Below are 10,562 nucleotides of genomic sequence, written 5' to 3' on the forward strand. Positions count from 1 at the left end.
CATTATTATTATTATCATTATCCACAGATATCCCACTGAATGCATATTGACCCCCAGTCGTCCTCCTCCTCCACCTTTTCTTTTTCTTCTTCCTCTTCCTCCTCCTCCTCCTCCTCCTCCTCCTACTCCTCCTTCCCTCCCTTTCTCCGGACGCCCAGAAAGTCACCTTAAAGCCGTCTCTCTCTCTCTCTCTCTCTCTCTCTCTCTCTCTCTCTCTCTCTCTCTCTCTCTCTCTCTCTCTCTCTCTCTCTCTCTCTCTCTCTCTCTCTCTCTCTCTCTCTCTCTCTCTCTCTCGGGAGAAAGGAAAAGAAAAATATAAAAATTCCAGAAACTTTTACACACACACACACACACACACACACACACACACACACACACACACACACACAAATAACCATCAACAACGATTTCACGAGATAGTGTCTCCACGACTAAATGAAATGAACGAGGAGGAAACATGGAAACATGGAAACATGGACTAGCAGGCAGCAGAAAGCCTGTTGGCTCATTACTAGGCTGCCTGCGTTCAGTGATTTAATCAATCCGTTTGCCACAGGAGTGGCTTGCAGGGAAGGATTAAAGCACTTGTGTACCTACTCTTGGGAACGTTCAGTTCACTCCCGTTGCAGCAAAGTGGCGATCAATGCGTTTCTTGAAGGAGTTGATGGTCTCTGCGCTAACCACTTCTGCAGGAAGGCTGTTCCAGTGGCGAACAACTCTATTCGAGAAAAAACTCCTGCCGATGTCGGTATTGCATCGCTTTGCTTGAATTGTTTTTCCGTTGTTTCTTGTTCTCAAGTTAGTTTGTAGCGTGAAGAGTTTGGAGTGATCAACGTTGCTGAGCTTGTTCAGGTACTTAAAGACTTGTATCATGTCTCCCCGCAGTCGTCTCTTTTCCAACGTGAAGAGGTTGAGTCGCTCGAGTCGTTCTTCATAGGGTTTCGTCCTCAGTGATGGTATCATCTTCGTGGCGCGGCGCTGTACTCTCTCAAGTAATTCAATGTCTTTCCTGTAATTAGGAGACCAGAATTGCACGGCGTATTCCAGGTGGGGCCTTACCAGCGAATTATATAAGGATAACATAACTCCCGGCGTCTTGTATTCGAAGTTCCTCGATATGAACCCAAGCATTGTATTGGCCTTCTTACAGGCGGACTTGCAGTGTTTTGTTTGTTTCAAGTCACTGCTGATGGTGACCCCAAGGTCTCTTTCCTCTTGCACAACATGTAGTGGTTCGCCACCCATGTGGTATATGTGGTTGCTGTTTCTGGATCCGATATGCATTACTTTACATTTGGTAGTGTTGAAGGACATCTGCCATTTTTCTGACCAACGAGTGATCTGGTCCAGGTCTCTCTGGATAATTTCGCAGTCTGCCGTCGTGAGGGCCTTCCCACCCACCTTTGTGTCGTCGGCAAATTTTGAAAGATTGGATTTTAATCCTAGTTCTAGGTCGTTGATATATATGATGAAAAGTATGGGTCCCAGCACTGACCCTGTGGCACTCCACTTGTGACCGGGAGCCACTCGAGGCCTGTCCGTTGAGTACAACTCGTTGTTTTCTTTCAGTGAGCCAGTCTTTGATCCACGCTGTCAGATGGTCGCCTAATCCCGCCGACTTAAGTTTCTTGAGGAGTCTTTCATGTGGCACTTTGTCAAAGGCTTTCTGAAAGTCTAGATATATAACATCACTGGGGATATGATTATCCCAGTTTTCATAGATACCTTGGAAGAAGTCCAATAAATTGGTTAAGCATGAGCGCTTGTTCCTGAAACCGTGCTGAGCATCGGAAATGATGTTGTTGTCTTCAAGGAACCTAACGAGTTTGTCTCTGATGATCTTCTCGAGGATTTTTCCCGCCACTGAGGTCAAGCTGATTGGTCTGTAGTTTAGGGCCACACTTTTGTCTCCCTTTTTGTAGATCGGTGTTACGTTCGCTTGTTTCCAGTCTTTCGGGACTTTGTTTTGTTGTAGTGACAGATTGTAGATGGCGGTGAGTGGCTTGAGGATTTGCTGCTTGAGTTCCTTGAGCAGCCTGGGTGACAAGTCATCGGGTCCGGTAGACTTGTTTGTCTAGGTACTTTTTCACATCCCGTTCGTCGATTGTACCAATTTCTAGGGGAGTGATTCCCATCGGTGGGAAAGGGCTCTCGGGTACGGACTGGGTATTCTCGACCGTGAACACAGACGCGAAGTTCCTGTTTAGGATTTCGACCATTTGTCTACTGTCCTGTGTTAGTACGTCACTTTCATCTTTTAGGGGACCGATATTGCTTTTTGTCTTCTTTTTGGTTCTTATATACGTGAAGAACTTTTTCGGGTTGGACTTGGCTTCGCGTGCAATTTGCTTTTCATAGTCGCGTTTACTCTGGCGAATGAGTGTTCTGCAAGCTCTGAGGCTTTGATGGTACTGTTCGCGTGCCTCGTCAGTGCTGTGTTTCAGTGGCGGATGACTTGATTTGAAAAGAAACTCCTTCCAATGTCTGTGTTACATCGACTCGACCGAATGGGTAAACCGTTATTTCTGGTTCTTGAGTTGGTTTCCAGTTTAAAGAATTTAGTGTTATCGACGTTATTGAACTTTTTTAAGTACTTAAAGACTTGAATCACATTCCCTCGTAGGCGTCTTTTCTCTAGCGTAAAGAAATTGAGTCGCTTGAACTTTCCTCGTACGATTGAGCCCTCAACCCGGTAGCAGCGACGGGCCAAATTTGTGCCATGATATAACCCCCCAAAAATAGATGATACATAAACTGATCAGAAATGCTTTGATATATATTATGAAATGGTTTGTGTGAGTGATGATTTTTTCTCATTTTTCTCGCTTAGAGGGACCATTAAGAAACATGATCCCCGCTGCTACAGGGTTAAGGTTGGAATCATTTTCGTGTCGCGTCGTTGAATCCTTTCCATTAAATCAATTTCCTTTCTGTAATTAGGAGACCAGAACTGTACTGCATATTCAGGATGCGGTCTTACCATGGAATTATACAAGGACAGCATCACGTCAAGCGTTTTACACTCGAAGTTCCTCGCTATGAACCCGAGCATAGTGTTGGCTTTGTTATATGCTTTTTTACAGTGATTCGCGTGTTTCAGGTCACTGCTGATAGTGACCCCAAGATCCTTTTCCTCCTGCATCGCCTGCAGAGTTTTTCCATTCATGATGTATGTGTGGTTGCTATTTCTGGACCCAATGTGCATGACTTTGCATTTGTCAACATTAAAGGACATTTGCCATTTTTACGACCATTCGATAATGTGATTGAGGTCTTTCTGAATGATTTAGCAATCGGTCTTTGTTTTTTTTTTTTTGTTTTTTTTTACATTGCAGCCTATTGCGCCGGTAGGCTTCTTCCCGGTGGATCCTGATGGTCGGTCCAAGGCTTCTTTCCGGTAGGTCCTGATGGTCGTCCCAGCCCGTTCTGGCGCAGGCGAGTGTTTATAGTGGCGCCATCTTGCATTGGCTCATGCTGCCCTCCCAGAGCTCATCTTTGATCCTAGAATCTAGAGTCCGGGTTGATAGGTGGTCTTCTGGACAGCATGTGGGTAGTTTTAAGCCACTCGGCGGCGGCTGAAAAATCCCAGCTTGGTGGCACCGGGCGGGGATTGAACTCGCGTCCTCCTGAACACGAGGCCGTTACTTTGACGACTCAGCCACCGCCTCCCCAAATGTGAGGGCCTTTCCACCCACCTTGGTGTCATCAGCAAATTTCGATATTGTGGGTTTCAGTCCGGATTCTTGGTCGTTGATATACATCATAAAGAGAGTGGGTCCTAGCACTGACCCTTGAGACACTCCACTACTGACTGGAAGTCACTTGAAAGTCTGTCCGTTGATTAGAACTCGTTGTTTTCTGCCGGTGAGCCAGTCTCTTATCCACGCGATCAAATTGACTCCAATGCCCGCCGAGTTCAGTTTCTCAAGGAGTCGCTCGTGCGGTACCTTGTCGAAGGCATTCAGAAAGTCCAGGTATATAACATCACTGGGGATGTGGGCATCCCAATTATTATATATACCTTGGAAAAAGTCTAACAGATTCATTATGCAGGAGCGCTTGTTTCTGAAGCCATGCTGGATGTCGGAGATTATATTATTGTCTTCTAGAAACTTGACAAGTTTGTCTTAATAATCTTCTCGAGTATTTTTCCTGCCACTGACGTCAAACTTATGGGCCTTTAGTTTAACACAACGCTTTTGTCTCCTTTTTTGAAAATCGGTGTTGCGTTCGCCATCTTCCAGTCTTCTGGGACCTTGTTCAGTTGTACTGACCGGTTAAATATGTTAGTGAGTGGCTGAAGTATTTGCTGTTTAGGCTCTTTTAATAACCGCGGGGACAAATTGTCCGGTCCCGTTGACTTGTTCGTGTCGAGTTTGTCCAAGTATTTTTTCACTTCTTGGTCGCATATTGAGTCAATTTCCAGGGGCGTGATTCCCCTCGGCGGGTCATGGCCCTCGGGAATGGTTTCGATGTCCCCGACTGTGAATACGGATGCGAAGTTACTGTTGAGGATTTCAGCCATCTGTTTAATGTCCTGGGTTACAGATCCGGTCTCGTCTGTCAGGGGACCAATATTGAATTTTACTTTGTTTTTCGATCTAATGTATGTGAAGAATTTTTTGGAGTTTGTCTTGATTTCGCGCGCCTGATGGGCGGGCCTCCCATAACTCACTCTGCAAGGGTCTTTGGCCGACTGGTTAGTTAAGGAGTGGCTCGCCCGTCTCGCTGGTCGCGAGTTCGATTCCCGGCGCCGGCAAAACCTTTCCTTGTCTGGATTAATTTCTCGTGTGTTTCGTTACACGCGGTGGTCGTGTTGGAGTATAGTAAAGAGCAAATTCTGGTGTTTCACTGGTGAAAGCGGTGGCACCCTCTCCTGTGATTTTGTTGTCACCCCGAGTGGGTAACAGGGAGAGTGATTGGCCCATACTCTCCGAAATTCATAGAAAATGGGAAATCTCAACACAGAGAAATTAATCTAAATAGGAATGGGGAGCCGTGAAGTGCAGCATATTGTCTGCTGGACGAGTCTTTCATAACTCACTCTGCGAGGGGGGTACCTCTTTGGCCGACTGGTTAAGGAGTGGCTCTTCCGTCTCGCTGGTCGCGGGTTCGATCCCCGGCGCCGGCAAAACCTTTCCTTGTTGGAGAATAGTAAAGAGCAAATTCTGGCGTTTCATTTCATAGTTGCGTTTACTACTCCGAATAAGGGTGCGACTAGCCCTGAGACTGTTGTCGTACTGTGTACGGGCTTCGGCCGTGTCATTCTCTTTCATTAGGATTGTAATTCCTTTTTTTTAGGTTTACTGCCCTTTCTATTTCTCTGGTCATCCACGGTGGATCTATGGCTCCATTTACTCTTCTTGATTTCGTAGGCACTGTAGCTTTTTCTACCTCCAGAAGCTTAACTTTGAAGACGTTCCACGTGTTGTCGATTGTATTGTCGGTGAGGTTAATTTGGTCCCAGGTCGCAGGGGGAAGCAGCACACGGGTCTAAGTTGAAATTTGCTTTTTTTTTTTTTTTTGTAATCTGGTATCACTGACGGATTATCTGCGAGTTTGTGACATATGTTGCCATTAAAAGGGATTAAGTGGTGATCGCAATCATTAAGTTTCTCACCAACTTCACAGTTGCGAATGAGGTCGGGGTCGCTTACTAATACCAGATCCTGCAGATTGTTTTCACTTGTCGGTTGAGTTATAACTTGAGTGAGGAACGAATCCTCCACCATTTCTATAAGCCTGTTACACTCTTGATCTCCAGTCAACAGTCCCCAATCAATGTAAGGGCAATTATAGTCCCCAATTATTATTACTTCCTTTCTTTGTGTTAAAGAGTGAATCTCTTCGTACAGGGCAGTGTCGTCGGCTGCCTGTTGTTTTGGCGGCCTGTATACGGTTGCAAGAGTTAGTTTCTTATTATTTGTGGTTATTTCCACAAAGACGGAGTCGTATTTCTCTGCGTCCTGTTTGTCTATTTTTCTGTCAGCGAGCGTACTTTTTACGTAGAAAACTCCTCCTCCTCCTTTTTTGTGAATTCGAGTTTTGTGGAAGCTTTCGTACCCAGGGAATGACAGTTCGGATATTAAATGTGCAGAGTTAGCCCAAGTCTCTGTGATGACTACCACATCTGGTTTTCTGTTGCAAACACAAGGAGGAGGAGGAGGAGGAGGAGGAGGAGGAAAATATCAGTTACTACCTTCATAAGATTGTCATAATTCGATATATATTTTATAATAGGGTAATGAGAGAGAGAGAGAGAGAGAGAGAGAGAGAGAGAGAGAGAGAGAGAGAGAGAGAGAGAGAGAGAGAGAGAGAGAGAGAGAGAGAGAGAGAGTCGATCTAATTACTACTTTCCTTCCAGTGTTTCCTCCTCCTCCTCTTCCTCCTCTTCTGATTCCTCCTCTTCCTCCTCCACCTTCTTTTTGTTCTTGTTCTTGTTCTTCTTCTTCACCTTCTTCTTCTTCTTCTACTTCTTCTTCTTCTTCTTCTTCTTCTTCTTCTTCTTCTTCTTCTTCTTCTTCTTCTTCTTCTTCTTCTTCTTCTTCTTCTTCTTCTTCTTCTTCCTCCTCCTCCTCTGCCTCCTCCTCCTCCTCCACGAGCGTCAACTTTGAGTTATAATGACTTCCTGACCCTTCCCATCATTCTTCCTTCCCTTCCCCAGTCTCACCCTTTCTCTCCTTCATTATTATAAAAATCATCATCATACTTGTCTCCGTGGTGCAGCATCTATATTTTAGCGTGCCCAGCTACGAATCCGCGAACCCAGGATCGAATACTTTAACTTATCGTCGTCATCATCATCATAATCATTATCATCACTAACACCATTACACAATCATCAACACTAACACCTTTACCCCGACCAACACCATCATCACCATCATCATCACTATTATCATCGCCACCACCACCAGCCTCTTGAAGGTAGTGACGAACTAGAAAGAAACAGAAAAAGGGGAAAGTGAGTAACGAAGGTGCATAATTAACAACTTCAAGAGGCGGAGAAAAGAAAGAAGAAAAAATTGGGAAGGTAAAGAGGAAATATAATTAACATCTTGAAAACTCCTCTTTCCTCCCTTGTCCTCTTCTCTTGTGGGCAGTAGACATAAAGACACTGGCAGACAGACACAGATAGATAGATGTGCACACAGATACAATGACAAATCGATAGACAGGTATGAAGTCGAACAATTACACAGGTAAGGTTCACTAATTAATACAGCATCATATTTCGCAACAATAGATATTCGTGAATTAACTTGTGATGCTTCTGTGTGAAATAGATGACCGGTAAATGTTTGTGCGTGTTTGAGTGTTTGTGTTTTTAATCTGTTTACAGTACAGTGAGGGATTTCATCCACACACACACACACACACACACACACAGGCACGCACGCAAACGAAATATATCCCTTAGTTTCTATTGATTATATCTATTCGTGTGTGTGTGTGTGTGTGTGTGTGTGTGTGTGTGTGTGTGTGTGTGTGTGTGTGTGTGTGTGTGTTTGTCTCTCTCTCTCTCTCTCTCTCTCTCTCTCTCTCTCTCTCTCTCTCTCTCTCTCTCTCTCTCTCTCTCTCTCTCTCTCTTACACACACACTTGTAAAGAGAGAGAGAGAGAGATATATATATATAAATATATATATATATATATATATATATATATATATATATATATATATATATATATATATATATATATATATATATATACCACCAAGAGAGAACGGAGGGAGGGAGGAGGGAGGTAGAAATGAATGGAGTGTACTAAAGGTGAGCTCAGGGCCGGGGAAAGAGAGGAAGGAAAGAGTGGAGGAAATGGCAAATGTGCGGGCATGAGGAGGAATAAGAGGAAGAGGTGAGAGACGGAAAAGTGACAAAAGGGGAAAAGGGAGAGTGCTGAATGGGAGGAGAAGAGACGGAATCAGAGAGAAATGAGAGCATAAAAAGGGAGGATAGGACAGGGCAAGAGGGAGAGGGCAGAAAGGCTAATCAAATGGAGAGTGAAGAGAAGTGAAAAAAGGGCAAAGTGAAGGTGAATAGAGGGAATAAAAGGAGGAGGTTTATAATAAGAGGGAGACTTGAGAGAAGGGAAAGGGAGGAAAGAGCAGGAAGGAAAGGGCAGAAAGGACGAATTAACCAGATGGAGGGTTGAGAAAAGGGAAGGGAAGAAAAGGGCAAAAAGGAAGGAAAAAGGAGAGAATGAGAGGGAGAGCTGAGAGAAGGGAAGGGGAGAAAAGAGCAAAAGGGAGGAGAAAGAAAAAACAGAGGGTGAGTTGAGAAAAGGGAGGAGAAAAAAAGAGCAAAAGGGAGGAGAAAGAGGGAAACAGAGGGTGAGTTGAGAGAATGGAGGAGGAGAAAAGAGCAAAAGGGAGGAGAAAGAGGGAATCAGAGGGTGAGTTGGGAGAAAGGAAGGGGAGAAAAGAGCAAAAGGGAGGAGAAAGAGGGAATCAGAGGGTGAGTTGGGAGAAAGGAAGGGGAGAAAAGAACAAAAGGGAGGAGAAAGAGGGAATCAGAGGGAGAGTTGGAAGAAGAAAAGGGGAGAAAAGAGCAAAAGGGAGGAGAAAGAGGGAATCAGAGGGAGAGTTAGAAGAAGAAAAGGGGAGAAAAGAACAAAAGGGAGGAGAAAGAAGAGAAGTGAAGGAAGAGGTTGAAGAAGAGAGTGGAGGTGAAGGATAATTACGTGTGAGGGAGAAGAAATGGAAAGTAGGACGCAGGCGATAAAACCTTAAACGAGTAAAGGACGAGTGGAATACATTAGCATGGAAGGAAGAGGAGGAGGAGGAGGAGGAGGAGGAGGAGGAGGAGGAGGAGGAGGAGGAGGAGGAGGGAAGAACTATTTTAACCCGGAAAAAAACCCGAAGGAAAAACATTGCCAGGGGAGTTGAAAAATGTGGTGGTGGTGGTGGTGGTTGGAGTGTTGTTGTTGTTGTTGTTGTTGTTGTTGTTGTTGTTGTTGGTGGTGGTGGTGGTCGCTTATTTTTCTTCCTATCCTCCTCCTCCTCCTCCTCCTCCTCCTCCTCCTCCTCCTCCTCCTCCTCCTCCTCCTCCTCCTCCTTGTAAACTAATTAACTTGACCTTTCCTTTCATTCCCGAGAAGTTTTTAATTTATATTTTAGTGTGTGGGCTAGTTTCTCTTATTCTCTTCCTCCTCCTCCTCCTCCTCCTCCTGCTACTTTCCTCCCTCTTCCCTGTTTTACTCCTCACACCACATTTATAGCTGTATCCGTAACACTGGGTGAATGATTCTCTGTAAATAGGGAGGGAAGGAAATTAATGAATATACGCATGAAATGAATATGGGAGAAGAAGGGGAGAGGAAATCGATGAATAATAAAAGAACAAGAAAGGAAAGATAGAAGGAAAGAAGTAAGGAGCTAAATCAGTGAATATATGAAGGAAATTAATCTGGAAAAAAAGGAGAAAGGAAAACTGTAAATAATAAGAGAATAAGAAAGGCAGAAAAGAGGGAGGGAAGAAAGGCAGGCAGGAAAGAAAGTCGTCGCTGCTTTTGCTTTGTCCGTTTAAGAGAACAAGAAGGAAGGAAAGTGAGGAGTGAAAGGAAAGAATAAGGAAGGAAAGTTGTCGATGTCTTCCTTCCGGCCTATTTTAGAGAACATGAAGGAAGGAAAGTGAGGAATGAAAGGAAAGAATAAGGAAGGAAAATTGTTGATGCCTTCCTTCCGGCCCATTTTAGAGAACATGAAGGAAGAAAAGAGGCAAGGAAGGAAGGAAAAAGGAAGGAAGGAAAAAGTCGCCACTGCCTGGTTGCTTTCTCCCTCCCGTCACTTATACCTGATTTTTTTAAACGTCGCATTAATCTTTAAAAAAAGAAGAAGAATGTTGTCGATTTGTCTTTTTTGACCCATTTTTCAAGGTTTGGTCAGTTGGTTTTATTTATTTTTATATATCACTTTTGACGACTGACTGCAATATGTCAACTTAATTGTGAAAATCCACCACTTCCATCTAACTCCGTCCCAAAACTTAAAATGAAAACCCCAAAATAGCCCCATAATAAATACTAATATGACGTTTGAAAAATCTGTCACTTTTCCTGAGCCTGAAGTGAAAGCTTCTCTTCTGACATCAATATTACAGCCTTCTCTACATGTTGATGCATTGTCATTGTACCAAACTGACTAGAAAACCACCAGCGGCGACGAATGCGATGCTCAAGCACATAGGGAACCTGCATTTCTGGAGTTAGCTGTAACATACTGAGAGCCAGTAATATTTCTTTCAAGCGAGAGCATCAGGACACCTCTACAACCAAACCTGACCTATTTTCTGGCCTCCCGCTCTCTTTTCTTTTGTCGGGGCAGAGTCTAGCAGGCTTTTAAGTTGTTTGTGTTTTATGCCCCTGAGCTGCCTTTCTCGCTGTAAGAAAAAAATGCCTCTCTCACACTTCCACAAGCCTCGGCCAGCCAGTCCTCGGCAGTAGGGGTGTCTGGCGGTCCCTTCCTCGCCTGGTGGGAGGGGCGTAGGTTGGTGCCCTGGTAAATCTACGAGACTAGCTTTTTTTATTACTTAAGATGATAAATATGTGTGTGTGTGTGTG

This window comes from Eriocheir sinensis, chromosome 21 (assembly GCF_024679095.1).
Source record: "Eriocheir sinensis breed Jianghai 21 chromosome 21, ASM2467909v1, whole genome shotgun sequence".
NCBI lineage: Eukaryota > Metazoa > Arthropoda > Malacostraca > Decapoda > Varunidae > Eriocheir > Eriocheir sinensis.